This window comes from Plecotus auritus, assembly GCF_963455305.1.
Source record: "Plecotus auritus genome assembly, chromosome: 5".
Taxonomy (NCBI): domain Eukaryota; kingdom Metazoa; phylum Chordata; class Mammalia; order Chiroptera; family Vespertilionidae; genus Plecotus; species Plecotus auritus.
In genome coordinates this window covers 135,768,374-135,789,967 of record NC_137776.1, presented here as the reverse complement: position 1 = coordinate 135,789,967, position 21,594 = coordinate 135,768,374, and the positions used below count along the sequence as shown (strand labels likewise).

Below are 21,594 nucleotides of genomic sequence, written 5' to 3'. Positions count from 1 at the left end.
AAGGAATTCCACTATCAATAAGGAAAGGCATTTTGAAAGTAACTGGAAAAGAAATGCCCCCCGCCCTCTTCCTTTCAAGGGTATAGTGTTAGGGCTAAGTCTGGCAGCAAAAACAATTAGTGAAAACATCTAACGACTGTAATGCACTTAAAGGCGATCCTTAAACTTCAGCATGTTCCCAATTGCCAAAATAACATAGTTTCACAGACTCCTGTCTCTAAATAGCTTCAAACTTTCCCCTAACAACCTTCATTGCAGCCTTTTTCTGCAAACTTTTGCAGGTTGCACCTGTTTTACACATCACCTCTGGAAGCAAACTTGGAGAAGAAAAGAGAAGGAATATGGAGATTTAAAGTAACACAAATCAATTTTATACAAAAAAATTTTTTTTTCCAGTTTAGTGTAAAAAGAGAGGTCTAGTGGGGAACTCAGAGAAGGGGAAACAGACATCTGGCTAACTCCCAAGGCAGAAATCATGACTCATCAAGGCTTTCAGAGGGGACAGGAGACTGCACTTGTCTTGAGTTCACCTTCAGGCCAATAAAATGCTCTCTAAACTGAGACTGGGAAACTTGAGTGTTTGTCCTGTGTCTGACAACTGGCTGTGAGGCCTTCGGCAAAACCCTAAAAGTCTCTGGATCACTGTTTCCTCATCCACGGATGATCTCTGAGAAAGGTTCCTCTGGCTTTAACAGACTATACAGTACTTAAGATTTCAAGTTCCCATAACCTACAGAGGCCTGGCCCACTGGGGGGAGCTGCAGACCATCCCTCTCCTCTCAAACTCCAGGGCCCATGGGCCCAAATTCTGGGAGCTGTTGCAGTCCTGAAAGAAGGTGGGAGAGGGTTCAAAGCCCTCCTCTCTATAAAAGGGGGCTGCAATTGCAGATCCAGTCCCTACAGACCCTGAACCTCGCGATTCCAGAAGTACCCTCCACATCTCCACTCCCTGCCCCAGGGCTTAGATGCTCCAGGGATGAGGGTCTGGGAAGCCTGGGGGAGAAGGGGGGGTGGGGGCGGGGGCGGGGGCGGGGCGAGGTAGGAATAGGAATACAGAGCAAAGGTGCAAGGTGCCTCTCTTCCAGGAGAGCTGGAGAGATCCGGAGACGTACTGGGAACACGACAGACGAGGGAGAGGTGCGTGGGGTATGGAAGGAGAAGAGCAGCCCTCATCTGTTCCTGACTCCCCTAGCTTGGCTCGCGGGGGTCGGAGGGCCGCGCCCCTAGTCTCCGATGCGGAGCAAGGGGCGTGCCTGGGAGCGGAGGCAACACAGCCCGGCCCTGGGCGCCTGGCTGCGACTGGTCAGTTCCAGACCGCCTGGGCCCCAAACCTTCAACCCCGTCCGCTAGCGAGCTCAGCAAGACAAAACAAACTGGTGCGGGCTTCCTGTTGTGCAACCCAGCCCTGAGTAAGTCCGGGCCGAAAGAGCGCCAACGCTGGCCCACCGCTGGGAAGCCCTGGCGACCCGGACTGAAGACCGCCCGGCCTGAGCCGGAATCCAGAGGGAGCCACGTTCCCGCTCGCCGCTCCGGGAGCGCACGGCCCCCGCAGGGCCAGTGTCCTCACCCTCAGGTGTCCTTTCACTTCTTGCCTCCCAAATACCCCCAACAAGTCGAGGGCGCGACCCGTGAAGCCAGAAACAACCTTTCCCAAAGTTTCTCCCTCCGGGTACCTAATTGAATCATCCATAGGATGACAAATCTGTCAGGGCCAAGTTTTCCAGACACTTGGGTGACTTCCTCATCCCTGAGGTGACTTGTCAGCTCCAGTGAGTAACTTGGAAGTGTCGCTCCGGGCAAGGTGTGTGTCTAGGAGGGAGCCGGCTGCTCACTCACGCTTTCCTGAGCGCAGCTCGACGGACTTCAAAATACACACACGGTCATTTATAGGGACTGGAGCCGTACGCGGGACAAAGTCCCTGAAACTGAGACATTTTCTAAACAGTGCTGACATTTTGTCGGGCCCCATAAAAAATGTAAACGGGAGGTGATGAACCGGGTAGGGAGTGTGCGCGTCTGCATGTGTCTGCGCATTTTGCAGCGTGGGAGGTTATAGCTATGACCAGGAGGATATGGGTCACCAGACCGTCCTCGCGACGAGTTAGGGTACCCCCAACCCAAGGACCTGTTGGAGCAATGGGGACTTCGGCTTGAGCAAGACACAAGCGTGGAAAACAACCTTCTTGAAGCTCCACAAACACGTGGAACTGGCAAAGACAACTACAGCCCCGTGTGCACGAGAGACCTCAGGTCACCCCATCAATTCCGACTTTTCTAAAGTTTCCCTTCAGTGAAGACTCATGAGTTGCATGCACAACCATGCCCGTGCGCCCTGTAACTTTCCCTGATTATGAAGCCCTTTGGCCCCTGTAGTTGAAAAGAAAAAAAAAGAAAGAAAGAAACAGACAAAATAAAAAAAAAACTCGCCCTAATTAGAGAAACTTTAAAACCTTGTTGCTTTCCTTTCCGTTCTCTACACTGGACGCTCTTGGGCAACTGACAAGAACACAGCTTGATTCTGTCTTTGAGGGTCGCTATCTCAGTAAACAGATCTTTTATTAGAGAATCTGGGGGTGGGGATGCGTGTATCTTTAAAACCGCGCAAACACCGGCTCAGCCAGGAAAACTATTTCTAATCCCTAGTTTGTGTCTCCCAGAGTTAACTCCCCCACACTCTAAAGCGGCCGGTTTCATCCCCTCTGTCGCCAGCGAGCAAAGTTTCTATGGCATCCACTTACCAGGTAACCGGGATTTCCAAAACAAAGCCGGTGTGCGGGTCCCTTCCCCCGGCCAGCCTGCGCGAGTGACAGCGGAAGGCCAGCGCTGGCGAGGAGAAACTTGGGGCTCCAGCCCTTCAGCACGCTCCGCGGGTTCTGCCTCCTTCTGAAATGAAAACTCCCATCCCAGCCTGCGGACGGAGCGCGGAAACCCGGCCCAAGTGCCCTGTGTGCGCGCGCGTGTGCGAGGGCAGCAGCCGCGGGGGGGTTGGGGGGGTGGAGGCAGAAGGGGGGTGGCTGGACCCTCGGCATCAGCTCATTCTCCCCACACACACACACACTCACACACACACACACACGCAAATAGTGTCTTTAAGAAGTTGAGTTTCGACTTTGTGTCTCGCCTGTCCAGCTCATCCTCGCCCTGGGCCGGGGGATGCGTCTGGGGGCCGGCCTGGGATACTGGCTAATTGGTTTCGGCGGGTTCCATCGGGGAAGTGCTGGTGCGAGCCTGGACGGCTACGGGCAGCGCTGGTGCCCGTGCGCGCCGCGCTCTGGGCTGCCCGAGCGGCGCAGTGTGGACGCAGCCACGGGGATAGGGAAGGGGGAGGAAGGGAGGGAGGCGGCCTTGGGAGGCGTGTGGATGTTAGTGCGGCTGCGAGCGCCGGCCTGTAGCCAGCTGCTTCCTGAGTGTGAGCCGAAGGGGGAGGGTTAGGGGTGGGGGCGGGCTCGCTGGTCACCAGGCTGGCCAATTCGAAGGCTGAGCTTGTGTCTCTCTCTCAGCGCATTAACACACTCACTCCTAACTTTGCACCAAAGAGTCCAGAACTCAAAAACAGGGTAGCTAGAGCAGGGAGACACTTTGCCTTCTTCTTGGGCCTTATTTGGTGAACTGGCTTTTTTCTTTAACATGAAAAGGCGTGAGCACTCATACTGTATTTAATGTAAAGTCCTAAAGAACAAGAGAAAAAAAATAAAACCAGAAATAAAACGGAAAGAGTAAAAACGAATAAGTGAAAAATGGCAAAAGTGTCTTTCTAATACACAGGATTGGATGCACATAACTTCAGAAATGGATAGGTGAAGCACAGAGGATGTTTTTGGCATATTATTAAAATAAGGCATAGGCAGAGGAGAGTGGAAGGTGATGGAGGTGCTACAAGGATGTAAAATTCTAAACAGGCTGCTAAGATTGGAGGCATATTCCCTGCATATGTTGCATCTATTAGCAGTACTTTCTCCTTAAGAATTCAACATCCTCAGCTTCATGCCCCCACCTAAGCTGTGGCCCCAGCCCTTCTGCTTGATTTGATCAGAGCCCTGAAGAGGTTGGTCAACTGTTAGTGGTTCCCCACATGTATTGCCACAGATGCACAGACGTCCATCTTGGGAATCAATATATGTACAGTACACACACAAAGCACAATGTATATAAAACAAGTATCCTTGTTAGGCCTTTCTGCAGTGAGAGGATTATTCACTGTCATGAATGAGGATATCTCAAGACACTTAGAATTTCACCAGTCCTTATATTCTATTCTAGGGCTCTCACTCAAATATAAATTAGCATTCAGGTAGTAGATGCTATGATCAAAATAGAAGCCCTCAAGTATACATGTGACCCAACCCAGAAAAGCAAACCAAAAAGACTGACAATTTTATCTTATTTCAGAAATAATATTAAATTTGGTCTGCATCCATGACATTGACCCAAAAAGGGCCAATTTCACAGAACTTCTTATGTTTTATTATGATCTACTTTTCAAGACTCCCTTTAGGGAAGGTGTGTTTTTTCCCCCTTTCCTAAAGACAAACTCACCAGAATATCTGTTGACAGAAGAGGAGAGAGGGAAAAAAATTAAAAAGTGCTTAGGATACATCATTCTGTCAATTTTCCAAATTTCTCACTCTCTTCTTCATCTCCTTTTAAATGCAAGCCCAAGATGGCAATCAATGAGTTCAACCACACACAAGAAAAGAAAATACTAATAAAATGAAGCATGCAGCAAAATCACAAAAACAAAGAAACCAAGTACTGGAAATTGCCATGATTATTCCATTGTGGCTAGTTATTGCAACATGCCTGACATTCAAATAAAAACTCTTCCTCATTAACTCCAGCCTTCAGGAGCAGAGCAAGAGGGAAACACTGACCCTTCAGTGCATCATGGGGAATTCTCTTCATCCAGATTCTTGTGCTGTATGGACTGTTCCCCAGGAATAAGACAAGGCTGGGTGGAGACTGCGAACAATCTTTCCAATGTGCTTCAAATACCATTTCAAATACAATGAGGTTGATGCCTGAAATGATATCCTAGGGGCTTGCAGAAGCTTCCAAACTTCCAACTTGGTCAGAAGAGCTTAGCTGGAAGAGAAAAATATAGTGCTACTCCCTACTTTAATCAATGGCTCATGGAAATAAAACACTGGGAAAGTTATTAGTCATCAACCTGGAGATCCCCAAAATTATCTTCACTTATAAGAGCCTAAGGGTGGGAATGTCATTTTTTTGCTTAGGTGGAATTTTCATGAGCCTCTAACATTCCTAAGACATTTACCACTAAATAGGTACAGTGCTGTGGTTGACTTTTTTTTTTTTTTTTGGCCAGGAATGCAGATATGCAATGTCCTTACATTCCATGGGCTACAATAAAAATGCAGCGCTTCCAATACAACCCTGGAGTGACTCAGAATGAGATCTGCACCTCTTCTGGACTGAATCCTTTAACATGGACTGGGGGAGGGGAGAATAATGAGAGATGATGGGAAAGGAAATAGTGTAATTCAGCAATGACATTCTCCCTTCCCCATGAGCTCTCCATCATGCTTAGGAATCATGCATGCCCTGGCAGCCTTTCAGACAGATAGGTGGGACTATAATCCATTCGTATCTTCCCTCTCTGGAGCCTTCAGTTGTATGTATCTCAACTGCTGACTCAGGGCAGCCCAGGGCTGATTCCGTAGATAGGAACCTGCTGCCAGCTCAAGTCCAGTTCTCATTCATTTGAGAAACATTCAGTGAGTACTTATTCTGTCACAGGATTAGGGGTAAAGAAATTAACACTTGTAGGCACTTTGCATGGAAGGATGTTACATAAAGTATTTTGCCCAGTTCCTGGGATATAGTAAACACTTAAGAAATGGTGGCTTTTTGCAGACATTATCTCATCTATTCCTCAAAGCAATCTTATTCTATGGCCACTGGTAGTCTCCTATTTTTAAGCAAAGAAGCTGGAGCTCAATAAACAGTTAAAAGGAGTGAAAGTAGAGCTAGATTTGCCAGTCTAGAAGCCCCAAGTTCTTTCAACATTGATGTCCTACAAAATAACTGCCTGCTCTTTAAATATATAGAAAGTACACTAAACCTATATAAAGTACAAGGAATCTTATGATTAATGTCAGGTAAGTACCACCAAGTGTGGAAGAGGCGGGAATAATTTTCTACAACAGTACAAGGAATAGTTCAGCTATTTGAGCTGGACTTCAAATAATGGGTAGGAAATTGATAAACGAAGAAGACCATTCCAAGTAGGGGAACCTGTATCAGAAAGAGCATAAAAGACATGAATCCTGTGGATCTGCTCACAAAGCTGGAGTACAAAATCAGGACATTCACAATCTCATAGCTGTAGCCCTGAAACACAGTCAGTGGGAGCATCCTAACAGCAGACTTTCAGAACTGTTATTTGTGTCTGTCTGAGTGATCTGACAGCAAACTATTTACAAACTTACAAGGAACTATGATTAGTTTCTCACTCCTGTAAAGTGTCTACAGAGAGAGGTTTTTAACCCCAGAATGAGGATAAGTTGAGCTAACAGCACCAGTGATCGTATGCCCAGCTATAAAAACACACACCCACATAGACATGCACACACACACACAAAGCTGGCAAGATTCCAGTTATATAGAAATGAAGTGGAAAAAGTCAGTATTTGCCAACTTAAAGAAAACAACTAAATGTGTAAAATGGAAAAAGCTCCATTTTACCTTCCTGAGTAGTACAAACAGTAGAATGTTATCAGTGCTTGATATCCTAATAAAGCTGTTAAGTTAATCTTTTTACTAATTTTGCCACAAATACAATCAGCCCAGAGTCTCTTGCTTACACATCAGTGATGCAATTTTTAAAAATTATGATTGACACCCATTATATTCATAGCATCATACCCCTTTTCCTTTCTAAGGTCAAACTATAAATCAGAGTCTAAACTGAAATGTGAAATATTTTACTCCATAGACTGTCTCCACATCTTTTTTTATTGGTTAAAGTTTTCTTCCTATTTTATACAAACCCAAATGAGATGCATCTAATATTCTACAAAGGTTGGTTTTATATTCCTTGACATATTACTAAGGTATATGTACAAAAAGTTGATTAAAATTAAAATAAATTCATAACATAAACAATATTCCACAGGCAGTTTCCTACTCTTTTACCACTTAGCATCTATGCTGGCCACTTATATATAGTGTTGTAAAATTATTTACCTGATCATTATACTATCTTACCCAGAACTGCCTTTTCTAAGTACCTTCTAATATCAAAATTTATATTTCTTCATAAGCCTTCCATGGCCTAGCAACATTACTGGGCACTAGTAAGTTTTTAATGCTAATTGAATGAAATAATGAATGAATGAGGAAGTAAAAGAATGGTTTCCCCACTCTGAGATTATGAATAGCAATAATAATTGTCCTTGTGATTATATGTGATCATTTCAATACTACAAATAGTCTAAACGCCTGTCATTCTCGTTCTGTGCCCCCAGGCTCTTCATTGTAAACTGGAGATTAAAATACTACTTCCTAATTCTTAGGGAATACAATTCAATCTATTCAATACTTAAGAGTTAGAAGAGTGAGCTTCCCCCTCCATTGTCCTGTGATCCTTCACTATTTGACACCCATAGCACACCAGGTCATTTGCACCATACCTTGAATTCTACCAAAAAGAAAAATATGTACTAAATTATGGGGAGAGGAAGAGAAATATAGAATGAGGTTGCACCAAGGAAGATGATTATTTTTAATGAGAAAAAAATAAAGAAGGAAGGACAGCATTAGGATACCATTGGGATGATTGAATAAACAAACAAGTTTTGGGTAGAATTAAGCTCTGGGGGGAAAAAGTGATTCTGTGAACTTTCAGACTCCTGACTCACCTCAGGTTCTAAATACTAGTATACCTGCAAGGAGTCTGAATACATTTAGAAACTTTCTACAAATTCTAAATCCCCATGATGCTAAAGCACTTGGGGTGTGAGAGGTTCACATGTATAAACATTTCTATCCTCTTAACTATGTAGAGCAGACATAAGTGTCATTTTACTGACCATTGGACAACTGCCCCCCAGTAAGATCTGTCCTGAATAACAGTGTTGGCTCCTTTCAGGCTGGGGACACTGTTCCAAGTTCATTATCTGCATTATCTCACTTAATTCTCACAACATCCTAATGGGGAAGATCTAGCACAAACTTCCATGGCAGAGAAAAGTGGAATATCTTCCAGTTCACTCAACAGATGGGGAAATGGCCAGGCTTCAAATAGAAAGAGTTTCCCACATTAACTATTACTCTATTATTCTTACAGGGCAGGGAGCCATGCTTCCACTAGACATTTATTTGTTCATTCGCTCAGGCCGGGTGGTGTGGTGGAGGGAAGGTGGACTTTGGAATCAGAAAACCTAGAAATCCAGATTGCACCACTTACTGGAAAATATTGGGCTGGTTCCTGAACTACTGGGGACCTCAGTTCCACTACTTGAGCTATTGCAAAGATTGAATGGGAATTGTAACACTGGGTATCACACATGCACAACCAGGGGTTTCCTTTATTGATAAGAAACACAGCCCAAGTGCTTAAAGGGAAATTAACCCCAGCCCCAGCTCTAGGAATTGCTGATGACTGTGAGGGAATCCCCCTCCCCTGGTCAAAGTAAATGGTTCATAAATAAGGACCTAAACCAATCAGTGAATGGCATTCTCCTGGCCACAGGGATTGGTTCAATGGTTCATGTGACCCTATTTGGGCCAATGAGATGTTCTCATGAGTGGTGGTTTCTAAGGAAAGTAGCTTCTCTTTCTAGGGAGCCACTGAAGGAGTGGCCTTTTCTCTGTGTGTTGTCTTCCTCTCAGCCTGCAGAGAATGTAGACATCAGGAGCTGGAGCCCTTATGGAACCATACATGATCTCCATCCCACCTCTAGAATTTTTCCTTTGTGGCAGCCAATAGATCACTTAAAAAAAATAGCTGACAACAACTTATATAGGTATCTAAAGTGTTCAGGACAACATGGAGAGTGGTGATAAGCAAGACAAACTTAAAGGGGGTTGCCATCTAATAAATACTTAAATCATTTTTGTGACATCATTTCAGCCTGGTAATTTTTTTTAAATTATGGCTCATGCTCTTTTCAAGATCCTCCTACCATTTGGTCAATATAATATTAAGCAAGAGACGTTCCACTTCCTCACTAATTACACAATGCTTTCAGACCAGCTAGTCAATTTTTAGGGGGTCAGATAGATTAGTTGATCCATTTGGTTGTTAGACAACTGCCTTGAAAAGTCAGGTCATTTCTACATGTTCTCGGGAATTAGTTAACAAATGTAGCCACAAAACTCAGCACCTAATGGGAAATATACGCCTTCCCAAATTCCTATTGAAATTGGACTTTATCTCATTCCCAGATTAAACAAAGCCAAGATTTTTCTGGAATGACAATTAGAAATAAAATTTTAAAAAAAGATTTGTATAGAAGTACCTTCCCAGGCATCTCTGAGTCCCACTCATTTTTCTTGTTTTTACTGCTGTTACTAATCCTACCTTAGAAAGTTCAGTTCAGCCCTAGCTGGTTTGGCTCAGTGGATAGAGCATCCGCCTTCGGACTGATGGGTCCCAGGTTCGATTCCAATCAAGGGCACATGCCCAGGTTGCAGGCTGGATCCCCAGTAGGGGGCGTGCAGGAAGCCAGTCAATGATTCCCTCTCATCATTGGTGTTTCTATCTCTCTTCCTCTTCTTCTCTGAAATCAATAAAAACATATTTAAAGAAAAAGTTCACTTCAGCTTTGAACATTCTTTTCCCATTCCCGTGTCTTCTGTCTTCCGTTTTATCTAACCAGATGTCATTTAAAACTTTAAGGTATAGATACTATTTGGGGCTGTTGGCATAAGAGGCAGGAGCAGCCATGGCTGGATGGCTCAGCTGGTTGGCATGCCATCCATATACCAAAGAAAGGTTGAGGGTTTGATTCCTGGTCAGGACACATACCTAGGTTGTAGGTTTGATGCCCCGGTAGGGGCATGTATGGGAGGCAAATGATCAATGTTTCTCTCACATTGATGTCTCTCTCTCTCTCTCTCTCTCTCTCTCTCTCTCTCTCTCTCTCTCTCTCTCTCTCTCTCTCTCTCTCCCCCTTCCTCTCAGCAAAGGCAGAGAGTCCTTAGATTCGAGCTTAATTTAGGGCCCAACAGTTAGATCATTTGAACTTGATGATAGTGATGTCATCTGAGCAGGTTGCATAGATCAGAAATGTTCTTCCTGCCACTGTTTTCTTTTTACTTCCAGCAAGTGGACATTAAGGAGAAAGTGAGGGTGGTAAGCTGTAAGCCATAGCTTAAGACAGTTTAATCATGGCAATAAAAACAGCTCACATAAATTTGGGATTTATTATGTGTGAGGAGCTGAGCAAAGTACTTGACATTCTTGATCTCATTTAATCCTCACAGGTATCAGTTTAATAAGTGGTAGAGGTAGGACTTAGAACCCAATCCCTGTGGCTCTAGGGCACATGCTCCTAGCTGTAACACTGGACCACCTCACAGAATACTGCTTATTGTAAGACATTTTGATAATATGTAGTAAACATAATTGTATGTAAAATTTAAGAACAAAATATACTATTTAAATGGTACATGTAATGACCTTTTACATGACACTACCAAGTAATTTTGAACTACTTTAGTTCTTCCAGACCTACCTCAAACACTCTCCAAAGCCCCCAGGCCTTTACATCTGCTGTTCTGTCTGCCTTCCTTTACTGTCCATTTCTCCTCCTATTCTGTGAGCCATTCATTCTGTTGTAAGGGGAATAATGCCCTCCCCGCTCCCCCAATGTCTATTTCCTGATTCCTGGAGCCTGTGAATTCCATTAGGTTACATGACAAAAGGAAATTAAGGTACAGGTGGAATTAAGGGTACTAATAAAATGATCTTAAGATAGGGAGATTATCCTGGATTGTCTGGGTAGGCCCGATGTAGTTACAAGAGTCCTTAAAAGTAGGAGAGGGTGGCAGAAGAAGAGAGACAGAGAAAGCAATGCGACAACCATGAAAGCAGGCCAGAGAGATGCTATGTGCATGGCTTTGAAGATGGAGGAATAGGCTAGGAGCCAAGGAATGTGGACAGTCTCTAGAAGCTGGAAAAGGTTATGAAACAGAACCTCCAGGAAGGAATGAAGCCCTGCTGACACCTTGATCTTAGTCCAATGATACCCAGGTTCGACTTCTGTCCTATAGTACTGTAAATGTAAATTTTGGTTAGTTAAGCCACTATGTGTAGGGTAATTTGTTATAGCAACTATAGAAAACTAATATACCTTCCAAACTCTCCTAGCACCATATGCTCTGGGTCCCCACAGAATATAGTCCTTACCAGTACTGAACACTCATTATACTACTATTTGGGAACCAGGTCTATACATTGCAGGCCTTCCCTTAATTCCTTCAGGAGCACTATGAATGGGCCTCAAATTGATCAGAGAGCCTCAACTGTGCCTCTGCTCACTTTCTGCGGGGAGGAGGGGCAATGTTAAGTGAAGTGACCAAAATGCTGGAAGAGGTCAGGCAGCAGAAGGATGTAGGAAGGAAGAGGGTACAGGGGCTGACAGAGGAGATGAGTAAAGCAAAGGAAAAGGGAGACAATGAGGTCAGAGAAGAGAAAGAAGGAAAGGGAGATAGAGGAATATCTGGAAGCCTGATGGTGGAAGACAAGAGAGAAAGAGAGAAGCAAGAGGAAGGAGTTTGCTCTATGCTTTCCCATCTCCCACTAACGACCCTCTCCGCCTGCTTCCTGAGCTCCAGCCCACTCTTGGGATCCAGCTCTAGTGTGTCCCCTCTGCGTGGTTCTCATGATGGCTGCCCTTTAGAATACCTGGAGAAACTCTTCATACAACTTGACAGGTCTCACCCAGAGATTCTGATTTAATTGGCCTAGATGTGATCTGTGCATGGGACATTTTTAATCTTCCAGGTGGCTCTAATGGGCAGCCAGATGCAGACCCACTGTCATAGAGCCCTCTCTGACCTCTCCTCCATTCACCCAGAATGGGTCCTGCCTTCAAATTCAGAGCACTTGTCTGTGTCCCACACTTGGCACTCATCGCCTAAAGCTGGGGAGGCTGCATCAAGATGATTTAAGGACCCAGACCCTGCAGCCAAACTGCTGGGATTCAGCCATGGCTCCACACTAACAGCTGAGCAACCCTGGGGAAGTCACTTAACCTTTCTGTGCCTATCTCTCCTTCTGCAGAACAGGAATAAATATAGCAATAGTATTATAGCGTTGTTTTGAAGGCTAAATGAGTTAATATTTTTGAAGCACTTAGAAGAGTGTCTGCAACACCAAATGTACAAAATAAGCATTTGTTAGATAAAATAAATTCAGCATGTCAGTCACCTGTGTTACTCTGTCTTGCCATGCTGTTTAGCCTTTTGTGTATATGACTCCTCCCAGCCCCACAGTTAACAACTGGACTCGCCTGTAATTCCCGCTACACCAAAGCCATTGTGCTCTCACAACTGACATCAATAAAGTCTGTTAAAAACAAAGCAAAATCAGGAAACAATTTAAAAAACATAATCTGTTCATTAAAACAAAGAACTGGCTATGAGTTAAGAATTTTTTAAAGAGCAGTGGTTTAAATAATTCTCACTTCTCCCTGGAGCTGCTCCCTGACAAGCAAGGCCCACAAAAAAGGGGCACAAGACACATGCACTTGAAGGAGGAGTAGAGAAGTAAAAGGAAATCCATGATACTGAGGAATCCTGAAGTGGTACTGAAACGGAGCAATTCTGCTTCTCTAACTGAGGTTCAGAAGGAACTAGACTAAGAAAGAAGGGTGGAGGAGGTGGGGAAATGTCCAGGTAAGGGGAATGAAAGGCCGTGGAAAACAAACTTTGATTCATAATTATGCCAAAGGTTGGCAGAGCCTACATTTCTATCTGGATGATGATTTACATATACACACATATACATTTTTAACTCTGAAAGTAAATGCTCCATATGTGTTTTATTTACTTTCATTTCTTTTTTATCTTTACCAGTTGGCCAATTTTTTTTTCCCTCACATTACATCAGAAGACCCTCACTGCAATAAGTAACTCGGCTTGGGGATGGTAGAATAACTCTGAAAAAGACATTTGAGACAAAATGTAAAACTTTGTATTAGGGTACAATAACATTTACAAGGCACAAATTTGACAGCCAAAAGATTTCTCTCGAAGGTATAAAAAAAATGTCTGTGCTCTATTTTCAAAGAAACCAAGTAAGACATGGTCCCTGAATCACTGTCTGGATGCAAACAGCATTTGGCTTTGATCTGAGTTGTTGAAAACTATGACCAATTTATCCTGCGATGCCAAACCATCAGAGAATGTTTTTAAGTCTGGAGTTCCATATCAGGATTCAGCTACACACTTTTTCTCTTCATTTCACATTACATGGGGCCAACACAAAATAGTAATTCCAACAGTGTATGTAGTTGGGATGATGATTTCAATTTCAGGTATAGGCAAAGAGTAGAAAAGCTCTTTTCCTACAGACATATTCCTGTGGCCTGGGGAGAAATATAAAAACATAATTGAGCATTAAATGAGATTATTTGATGTAAACCCTCTTCTCTACTGTATTAATAATGACCTCATAGGCCTGCATGGATGGTTTCCAATTAAATACATGATCAGGAAAATATCAGTTTTCTAGTGTATGTGTCCCAATGAATCCACTCTGGACCACGGCTGCTACCAGCCTTCCTGCTCCCCACCACACCTGGTCCAAGAAGTCACTGGTCATTTTCTGAATTTTATTTGCAAATTTAAACCCCATATATGCCCATATGAGTGAGGGTAAATGGGTCCAACCTCACAGGGAAGCCCATCAGCCAATCTTCCAAGCATGTGAAACATACCAATAACCTCCTATAATGAGTCAATGACCCAGGACTACCCACCTCTGGGTTCTGGTGGATTTTCTTTAATGCCAAGAGGATTTGATCAGCACATCAAGTCCCCAAAGCACTTCATACTCTTGTCAACATCCCTTTGAAAGTAGAGTAAGTGGAGGTGGTCATATTGATGTTTTACACAACCTTTCTCTGTTTTAGGGTGTCTAAATCACCTGAAGACAGGTTCTTGTCTAAAATCAGGTTGGACCTAGAGATTTGTACTCATTCTGCATTCTGGGGGCATCTCTGAGTTTCTATACAGACACAGTTTAGAGGAATCAGAAGGCAACAGGCAGCTTCTAAGGTTAAAGACCACAAAGGTACCTAATCTTAAAGCTGGAAGTATCCTTCCAGGAGTTCTGAATTCCAAGGGGTATGTGGATAGAAGCAATTACCTTTTGTAATCTTATGTCTTTTTATTTGAGGTACCTTATTCTGAGCAAAGGTCCTTAAGCTTCATCAGACTCCCAAAGCACTAAATAATTTCCTACTCCCACAACTCCTCAGTCCAGCTTTCTTTTAAAAAAATATTTTTTATTGATTTCAGACAGGAAGGAAGGAGAGAGAGATAGAAACATCAATGATGAGAAAGAATCATTGATCAGCTGCCTCCTGCATGCCCCCCCTACTAGGGATCAAGCCTGCAATCCAGGCATGTCCCCTGACCAGGAATAGAACCATGACCTCCTGGTTCATAGGTCAACACTCAACCACTTAGCCACCATGGCCAGGCGGCTTTCTTATTTTGAAGCTGTCTATGCCCACTGTCCACTCCCTCCACACCAAAATCACTTGGAGCCTAACTACCATACCTGCATCATCTGCCACTCCCAGGCCTATCCTGAGGTCCCCTCTCTGCCCTCCCCAACACCAAGCCTCATGGCCCTGACTCTCCCGCATCTAGCCTTATCCAATACCTCTGCTCTTTTGAGTCATCTCCACTGCTTTCTATGATACCCTAATACTGTGTGTTTTTGTGAGTGTGTTTTTTTTTCAAAATCTGTTAGCAATGGCTGCCTGACAGGAGACCAGGAAAGAGGCTAGATCAAGGAACTGACATTTTAATTTTTAGAGCAGTGGTTCTCAACCTTTTTAATGCCACGACCCTTTAATACAGTTCCTCATATTGTGGTGACCCCCAACCATAAAATTATTTTTGTTGCTACTTCATAACTGTAATTTTGCTACTGTTATGAATCGTAATGTAAATAACTGTGTTTTCTGATGGTCTTAGGCAACCCTGCCAACGGTTCTCATTAACAGGAATAGCCACAATTCCTATGTGCTTGCCCAGGCCAGGCATTTTACATATATTAATTCATTTGATCCTCACAACAACCCTAAGGTATAGATATATCCCCATTTTATACTCCAAGGCACAGAAAGATTACATTTCTTGACCAGAATACTCAACTAGTCGGTAACTCCTCTCCTTATTCTAGTCTTCTGGCTTCTGAATCTGTCCTGTTAGTACTATGCTATGTTGCCTCTTTGGGAAAAGGAAAAAAAAAAACAACAAAAAAAAAACCACTCTAAAATGAAAGCAACACACCAGTATAGCAGCACTCTTCTGTTGTTTAGAGATAATGTGGAAGGGGGGGGGGGCGTGAATGCCTGGCACATAGTTGTCATTATCATATTCCTCTGAGGATAATTACTCTGAGCTTCAGCCATACAAATCCAATAACTATGGCCAAGTGTGTCTGCCTACAGAGTCCACAGAGTCACAGAGCTCAAAGAAGTCAGCAACTGAACTGTCCTTTTTTGCAAGAAGTTGTTACCCTCTCACTTAGCCATTCTGCTCACTATACTGCGTACCACCTCCCGTATCCCTTCTCACCCTCCCCATCCCGCTTTCCTAACGTTTTTAACAATATTCACTGTTCAGTGCCCCTCCCCCACCCAACTTGAGGTCCTCAGTTCTCTCAGCCAGACCATTTCTCTGGTCTCCTCACTGGTCTTCCTGCCTCCAGCCTGTCTCTACACAAATTGACTTACACACTACTTCAGGTATTAATGGTCCTGGATATGACTCTTTAACCTCGGACCTCGCTGTACCCTTCTGGCCGTGTCCTCTGTCCAATACCCTGTTCTTCAGTCAAAATGGACAGGTTACTAGAGTTATCAAATTTACCTGAGCTTTACCTCTGCCTGGAGTATCCTTTCTGGACTAGTGTCCAGCTTTAAGATCAAGTTCCAAAGCCAGCTTCTCCTGCAGGCTTTCCTGGTGCTACCAACTGCATGTGGACCCCCTCTTGTTTGCATTTTTGCACCATGTGTGTATTAGGGGGAAGGCACCCGTGTGCATGGTCCTTTCCCTCTCTAGCTGATCTATAAGGTCGAACACAAGCTTGGAACTCAATATTTGCTAAAAATATGAATTTATATGTGGGAAAAACTAAAGGTCAGAAAGCGTAACTGACACAATTTACAAATCAGTTGGCCAAGAAACAGTATTGTGTAATAATTAATGTAGTAAGCCAGATAGCCTGAGTTTAAGCCAACTTTCTACCAATGATTAGTTGGAATGACCTTACCCAAGTACCTTAACTGCTGTGGACCTCAATTTTCTCATCAGTAAAATGGTGATAATAATAGTACTTATCCATAGAACAGTCATGAGGTTTAAGTGAATATGAATAAAATGTTTGGAATGGAGCTTGACATACTGTAAGCACTCAAATATTAGCTGCTGTTGTTATTGTTATTGTAAATGGCTGAGTCAGAATTAGAATTGAGGACTTTTGAATCCTAGCCCAGTGCTCTTTATACTGTTTCTTCAGTATCCCTGCTCTTAATTCAAACCCCCCACTCCAAGCAAAAAGATACATGCATATGCATGTGTACACACACACACATGCATGTTCAGGTCACCGGGTAAATATTGCTTTTCCATTTAAGGTAATCTATAACTTTGGTGAAGCTACATGGTCTTCCATCAAAAAAAAAAAAAAAAAGTAGGGATTCTCTGTCAACCACAGTACACAGGATAGCCCCTTAAATCTAAGAAAGATATGAGTCCTTCACAGATTCTCTAGCTCCAAGACAATTCCACTAGCAATTTCTGAAATAACACATTAGAGGTTCAGAATGTCACACACATAAGAGTATTGATTCTGGAGCCAAACAGAACTGGACTCAGATCTCAGCCCTCTCACTCACTGGCTCTGGGACACTGGACAAGTTTCTTAATCTCCATCCCTGAGCCTATGCTAATCCTACGTCATTGGGCTGAACGGAGTATCCAAGGACTGATCTGTGAAAGTCTTTTAGCCCAGAGCCTGGTACATGGTAAACACTGGCTATTAGTACTATGCCTCTGAGCTAAGCAGCACTCCCTTCCTTTTATTCTAGTTTAGGTATAACCCTCTTGAGACTGCATCTTAATGTAAAGTTAAGTTTAATGTGACTTTATCAGGATCTAGAGGGCTGGAATTCCCCAAGGATTCGGTGCTGCTGAGGGTGGGAATGGGAAGCCCCCAAAAGCCAATTTACCAAGATGCAACTTGTGAAGACATTGTCTGGCTGCTGAAGGAACATTTCCTTTACCTCCTTCCACTCTCCCATTCCTTTGTGTACTACCTCAATGAATGTCTTTTTTTTTTTTTTAAGATACCACTGTCTCCAAAGAATTGAAAGAGATTAACTTTGGATCTCAGTTGATCAAGGAAGTGGCCTTTCTCACTACAATCATGTGTCCCGGATGCATTTTCCAGTGGAGGAAATAAATCCCATCCATCCATCTTGTCAACCTCTAATGCACTTTTCAAATTGACCTGACAGGTTGCTGAGAGGACAAGTGATTATGACTATTTCCTAGATGAGGAGCTTAAAGCTGAATGGCTTATCAGAAGACAATGGTGCCCTTTATGTCCAAAAGTGTCTTTTCACTTCAGGCAACATTCTAAAAATACTGGATATGTCACAATACTTTTCTAATGTAAACTTCCCATTTACTAATGTTTTATCTATAAATAAAAAAGGATTTCTATTTTTAAAACCTTTAAACAGATAAAACCCCTCTGAAACAGAGCTACATCCTAAGCTTACCCTCTGCCCTCTGCACCCCTTAACAACACAGCTGTCTTTGCAATCCATGTGATGGAACCATAACTTTATGTAATAGCATTCAATCAAATATTAGTTCTATCATTTTCTGTGCCAAGGCTGTTGATATTTTTCCTCAAGTGAGAACATGTTAGAGATTCTTATAGAATGCATACACTTGGAACACCTCACTTTGTTTGACTATGTCCTCATGAAACACCATGGGTGCTGGCAGAGAACCTCCTGGGCCTCCAGAGCCCACCTCTTTGGGACACCTGAAGCCCAAACAGCAGGAAAAAGTGTGACCATGGCTAGTCAGTAGGTGGCACCCTTTCCCCAGTGTTGGCCACTACCCTAGCTCAGAGGTACCTGGACATTTTCCTCCAGATCTGGGCTTCCGGAATGCAGAGCTTTCAAATAGGAATCTCATGTTACCTTTTAGGATGCTGTCTGGTGTCCCACCACACTATGTTACCCTAACATCTGGAAGGGAACCAGAATAAACATTACCCACTACATTTTTTAAAAGAAATACATTATCATCTAGATTAATAATTATCACAATGGAAAAATTTTTTGAAAAAGCCATTCCCCTTTACATCACACCTCTACCCAATGCCACTGTCATTCCATTTCCACAAAAGAAAAAATATTTCCCCACCTTTTCCTGGGTTTGGAAGAGAGAGTAGGAGTCCTGCAAATACTAAAGAACAAGTATTAAGCCCTAGCTGGTTTGGCTCAGGGGATAGAGCATCAGCTTGAGGACCAGGGGGTCCCAGGCACATGCGGGCGTTGTGAACTCAATCCCCAGTAGAGGGCATGCAGGAGGCAGTTGATCAATGATTCTCTCTCATCATTGATGTTTCTATTTCTCTCTCCCTCTCCCTTCCTCTCTGAAATCAATAAAAATATATTTTTTAAAAGAATAATCATTAAATTCATCAACCCTTGCAAACCCAATGATTGCTCATGGGATAGCCAGTGCAACCTTATCAGAGGTTCTCCCAAAAAGTCCCACAACTTATCTTTCTTACTATTATAATTGATTTCATTTTCTGTGAATCTTTAAGTGAACTGACTTTATTGCAGGTCAATAGATATTTTAGCAGCTCCTACTATTTGTCCAGGGACAGATGGCACCTTTAAGGAGCTTAATCTAGATGAAAGTTTAAAACACATAAACAGGGCACTCCATTTTGGGGACCAAACAGAGGGTCCATGCCAAGCGCTTCATGGTAAATACCAGAAGGGAGAGCTCATGGAGGCCCTGTGATCATGGAGGCTTCACAGAAGAAACTAGATTGAAATAGAGTCTTGAGGCATGGCTAAGTTTTCAACTGTCATAGAAGAAGAAGGACAGTCCTTTGGCGGGGTGGGGTGGAGGGGGAGAGAAGTAAGGGAAGAATAATTAAGAAGCCTGGAAGATAAGACAACAGAGAGATCTCAAACAGTAAAGGCAGGAGTGAATAAAGGGATGTCAAGGATGAGGAGTAAAAGCGCCTTTATCTCAAGGAACCATTCATGAGGAACACTGGGGAAGAAAGTCTGCAAAAGTACATTGAGATTATGGATGACAGTTCTTAAATGCTGAACCAAGGAATGACTCCCAGAAAGTATTTATCTACATGGCTGCACTACATTATAACAACAAGCTCCCTGTGACCCAGCCCACTCTCAACAAAAGTTGGCACAGCCTTTCTTTAGCCAATAGTGGCTGATCAATAGAACCTTCTGGACAGCTTTAAAAAGTACTGATGCCTACCCTAAAGATTCTGATTTAATGGATGAGAAGTGCAGCCCCCTTTCCTATCTCCCCAAGCCATTCCATGTGCAGCCACATTTGAGAACCATTGCTTTAGAGGTATTTGTAATTTGGTGTATGTTTAGGAAGTAGACATCTTTTTAAAACATCAATCTAAGGAAGACACAAAATTCCTACAAGATAACAATGACAGAAATGCCAGTGAAACAATGCCAACATGAGTATAAAAAGTTTTAGATTATCTGTTGCTGAGAGTAATTCAGGCTTTTACATGATATCTGTGTTCATCAATCATAGATTCTCAATGCATCTTTTTAAAAATCAGCAGTTGTTATCTGAATTGTACTATGTCAAACATTCACAAAGCTCTGGGTTTATCTATTCATTTTGTCTGGGACCTAAGGAATTCAAACCATTATGAATGAAGCAGTACATGTACAGAAGTTAAAGACATACTTTGTAAACTGTAAATTGCCAAGCAGATGGAAATTGTTATCAACAGTCCCTATTCCAGTCTCACTCAAAGAAAGGGAATTATTCTTTGTATGATTTGTGATAAATAATATTAATGTAGTACTTCTACATGGCTAATTCTCTGTAGATATGCTTAGAGAGAGAAACCTTGACATGCTCATAATGTCAGTAAATTAACTAGAAAAACTATATAAATTGAGGAATTTCAAAATAAATTATCTCAGCAGCTAGGAACGGAGGGATGAAAGGAGGAACACTCACCTGCTTTAAAATTCATACTTTAAATGAGCAAATACACTGATGCTGTTAGGAACCAGGTACTCACTGTGGGAGAAGAAGACACACCTATGGAATAAGAGAAGGCAGGGGAGGCTATCTGGTGCTTGATTGAACTCATGAAATTTTAAAAATATATGCCTGTTCAGTTCTGTCCACTGAAAGCACCTAGAATCAATGACATTTCAGTAGTAATGAGTGTACCTGGTACCCAGATTTTAGTTTCTAAATACATTCCCCACTAAAAGGAAGCAGTGGTCCTTGGGCAAATGACTGATTCCAGGGAAAGTACAAAGTAGAACCATAAGCATCTTGTGACAGAAAATAAATCCTTGGCCTGGCTGCTTTGGTTCAGTGGATAGAAGATCAGTCCAAGGACTGAAGGGCCCCGGGTTTCATTCCAGTCAAGGGCATGTACCTCGGTTTCAGGCTTGATCCCCAACCCTGGTTGGGATGCCTGTAGGAGGCAACCCATCGATGTGTCTCTCTCTCCTAACCTTCACTCTCTCTAAAAATCAAAAGAAAAATATGCTGAGGTGAGGATTAACAACAAAAAAGGAAAGTAAATCCTCAAAAATTGATGAGAACATGTCACACAACATAGGAGCCAGCTTGAAAAAGCTCCCACTGCCCTGGCCAGTGTGGCTCAGTTGGTTGAACATTGTCTCATGCACCAAGAGGTCATTGCTGGTTTGATTCCTGGTCAGGAGGGCACATGGCCAGGTTGTGGGCTCAATCCCCAGTAGAGGGCATGCAGGAGGCAGCCGATCAATGTTTCTCTCTCTCCCTCTCCCTTCCCCTCTCTCTAAAACCAATAAAAACGTATTTTTAAAAAGAAAAAGAAAGCTCCCACTGGCCAGTTGTGGGCAATATTAGCATCAAAACAACTCAGAGTCCCAGAATTGGATTAATCATAATTCTTGGTTTTCATACCATTAAAATTGACTTATTCGTGGCCCTCTTTATTCATTGTATTTAAAGCAATACAATGAGCTTTTGAGAACTCCCCATCCACTTCAGTATCTACCTTACTAATACTTTACAAGTCCTTTTATGAACCTCCCCATCCTTCCCCCTGCCACTCCTCCTCTG

At 43.0% G+C, this 21,594-nt stretch overlaps 1 protein-coding gene across 1 annotated transcript in view; it reads right to left on the bottom strand.

Annotated features, from left to right (window-relative positions):
• GLIS3 (GLIS family zinc finger 3) overlaps positions 1-2,884 on the bottom strand; it is a gene marked incomplete at its 3' end in the record, with an annotated part of 480,703 nt that extends 477,819 nt beyond the window's left edge. Inside the window, exon 1 of the mRNA XM_080671372.1 lies at positions 2,739-2,884. The remainder of the gene's footprint in view (positions 1-2,738) is intronic.
• Between the last annotated feature and the right edge of the window lie 18,710 nt (positions 2,885-21,594).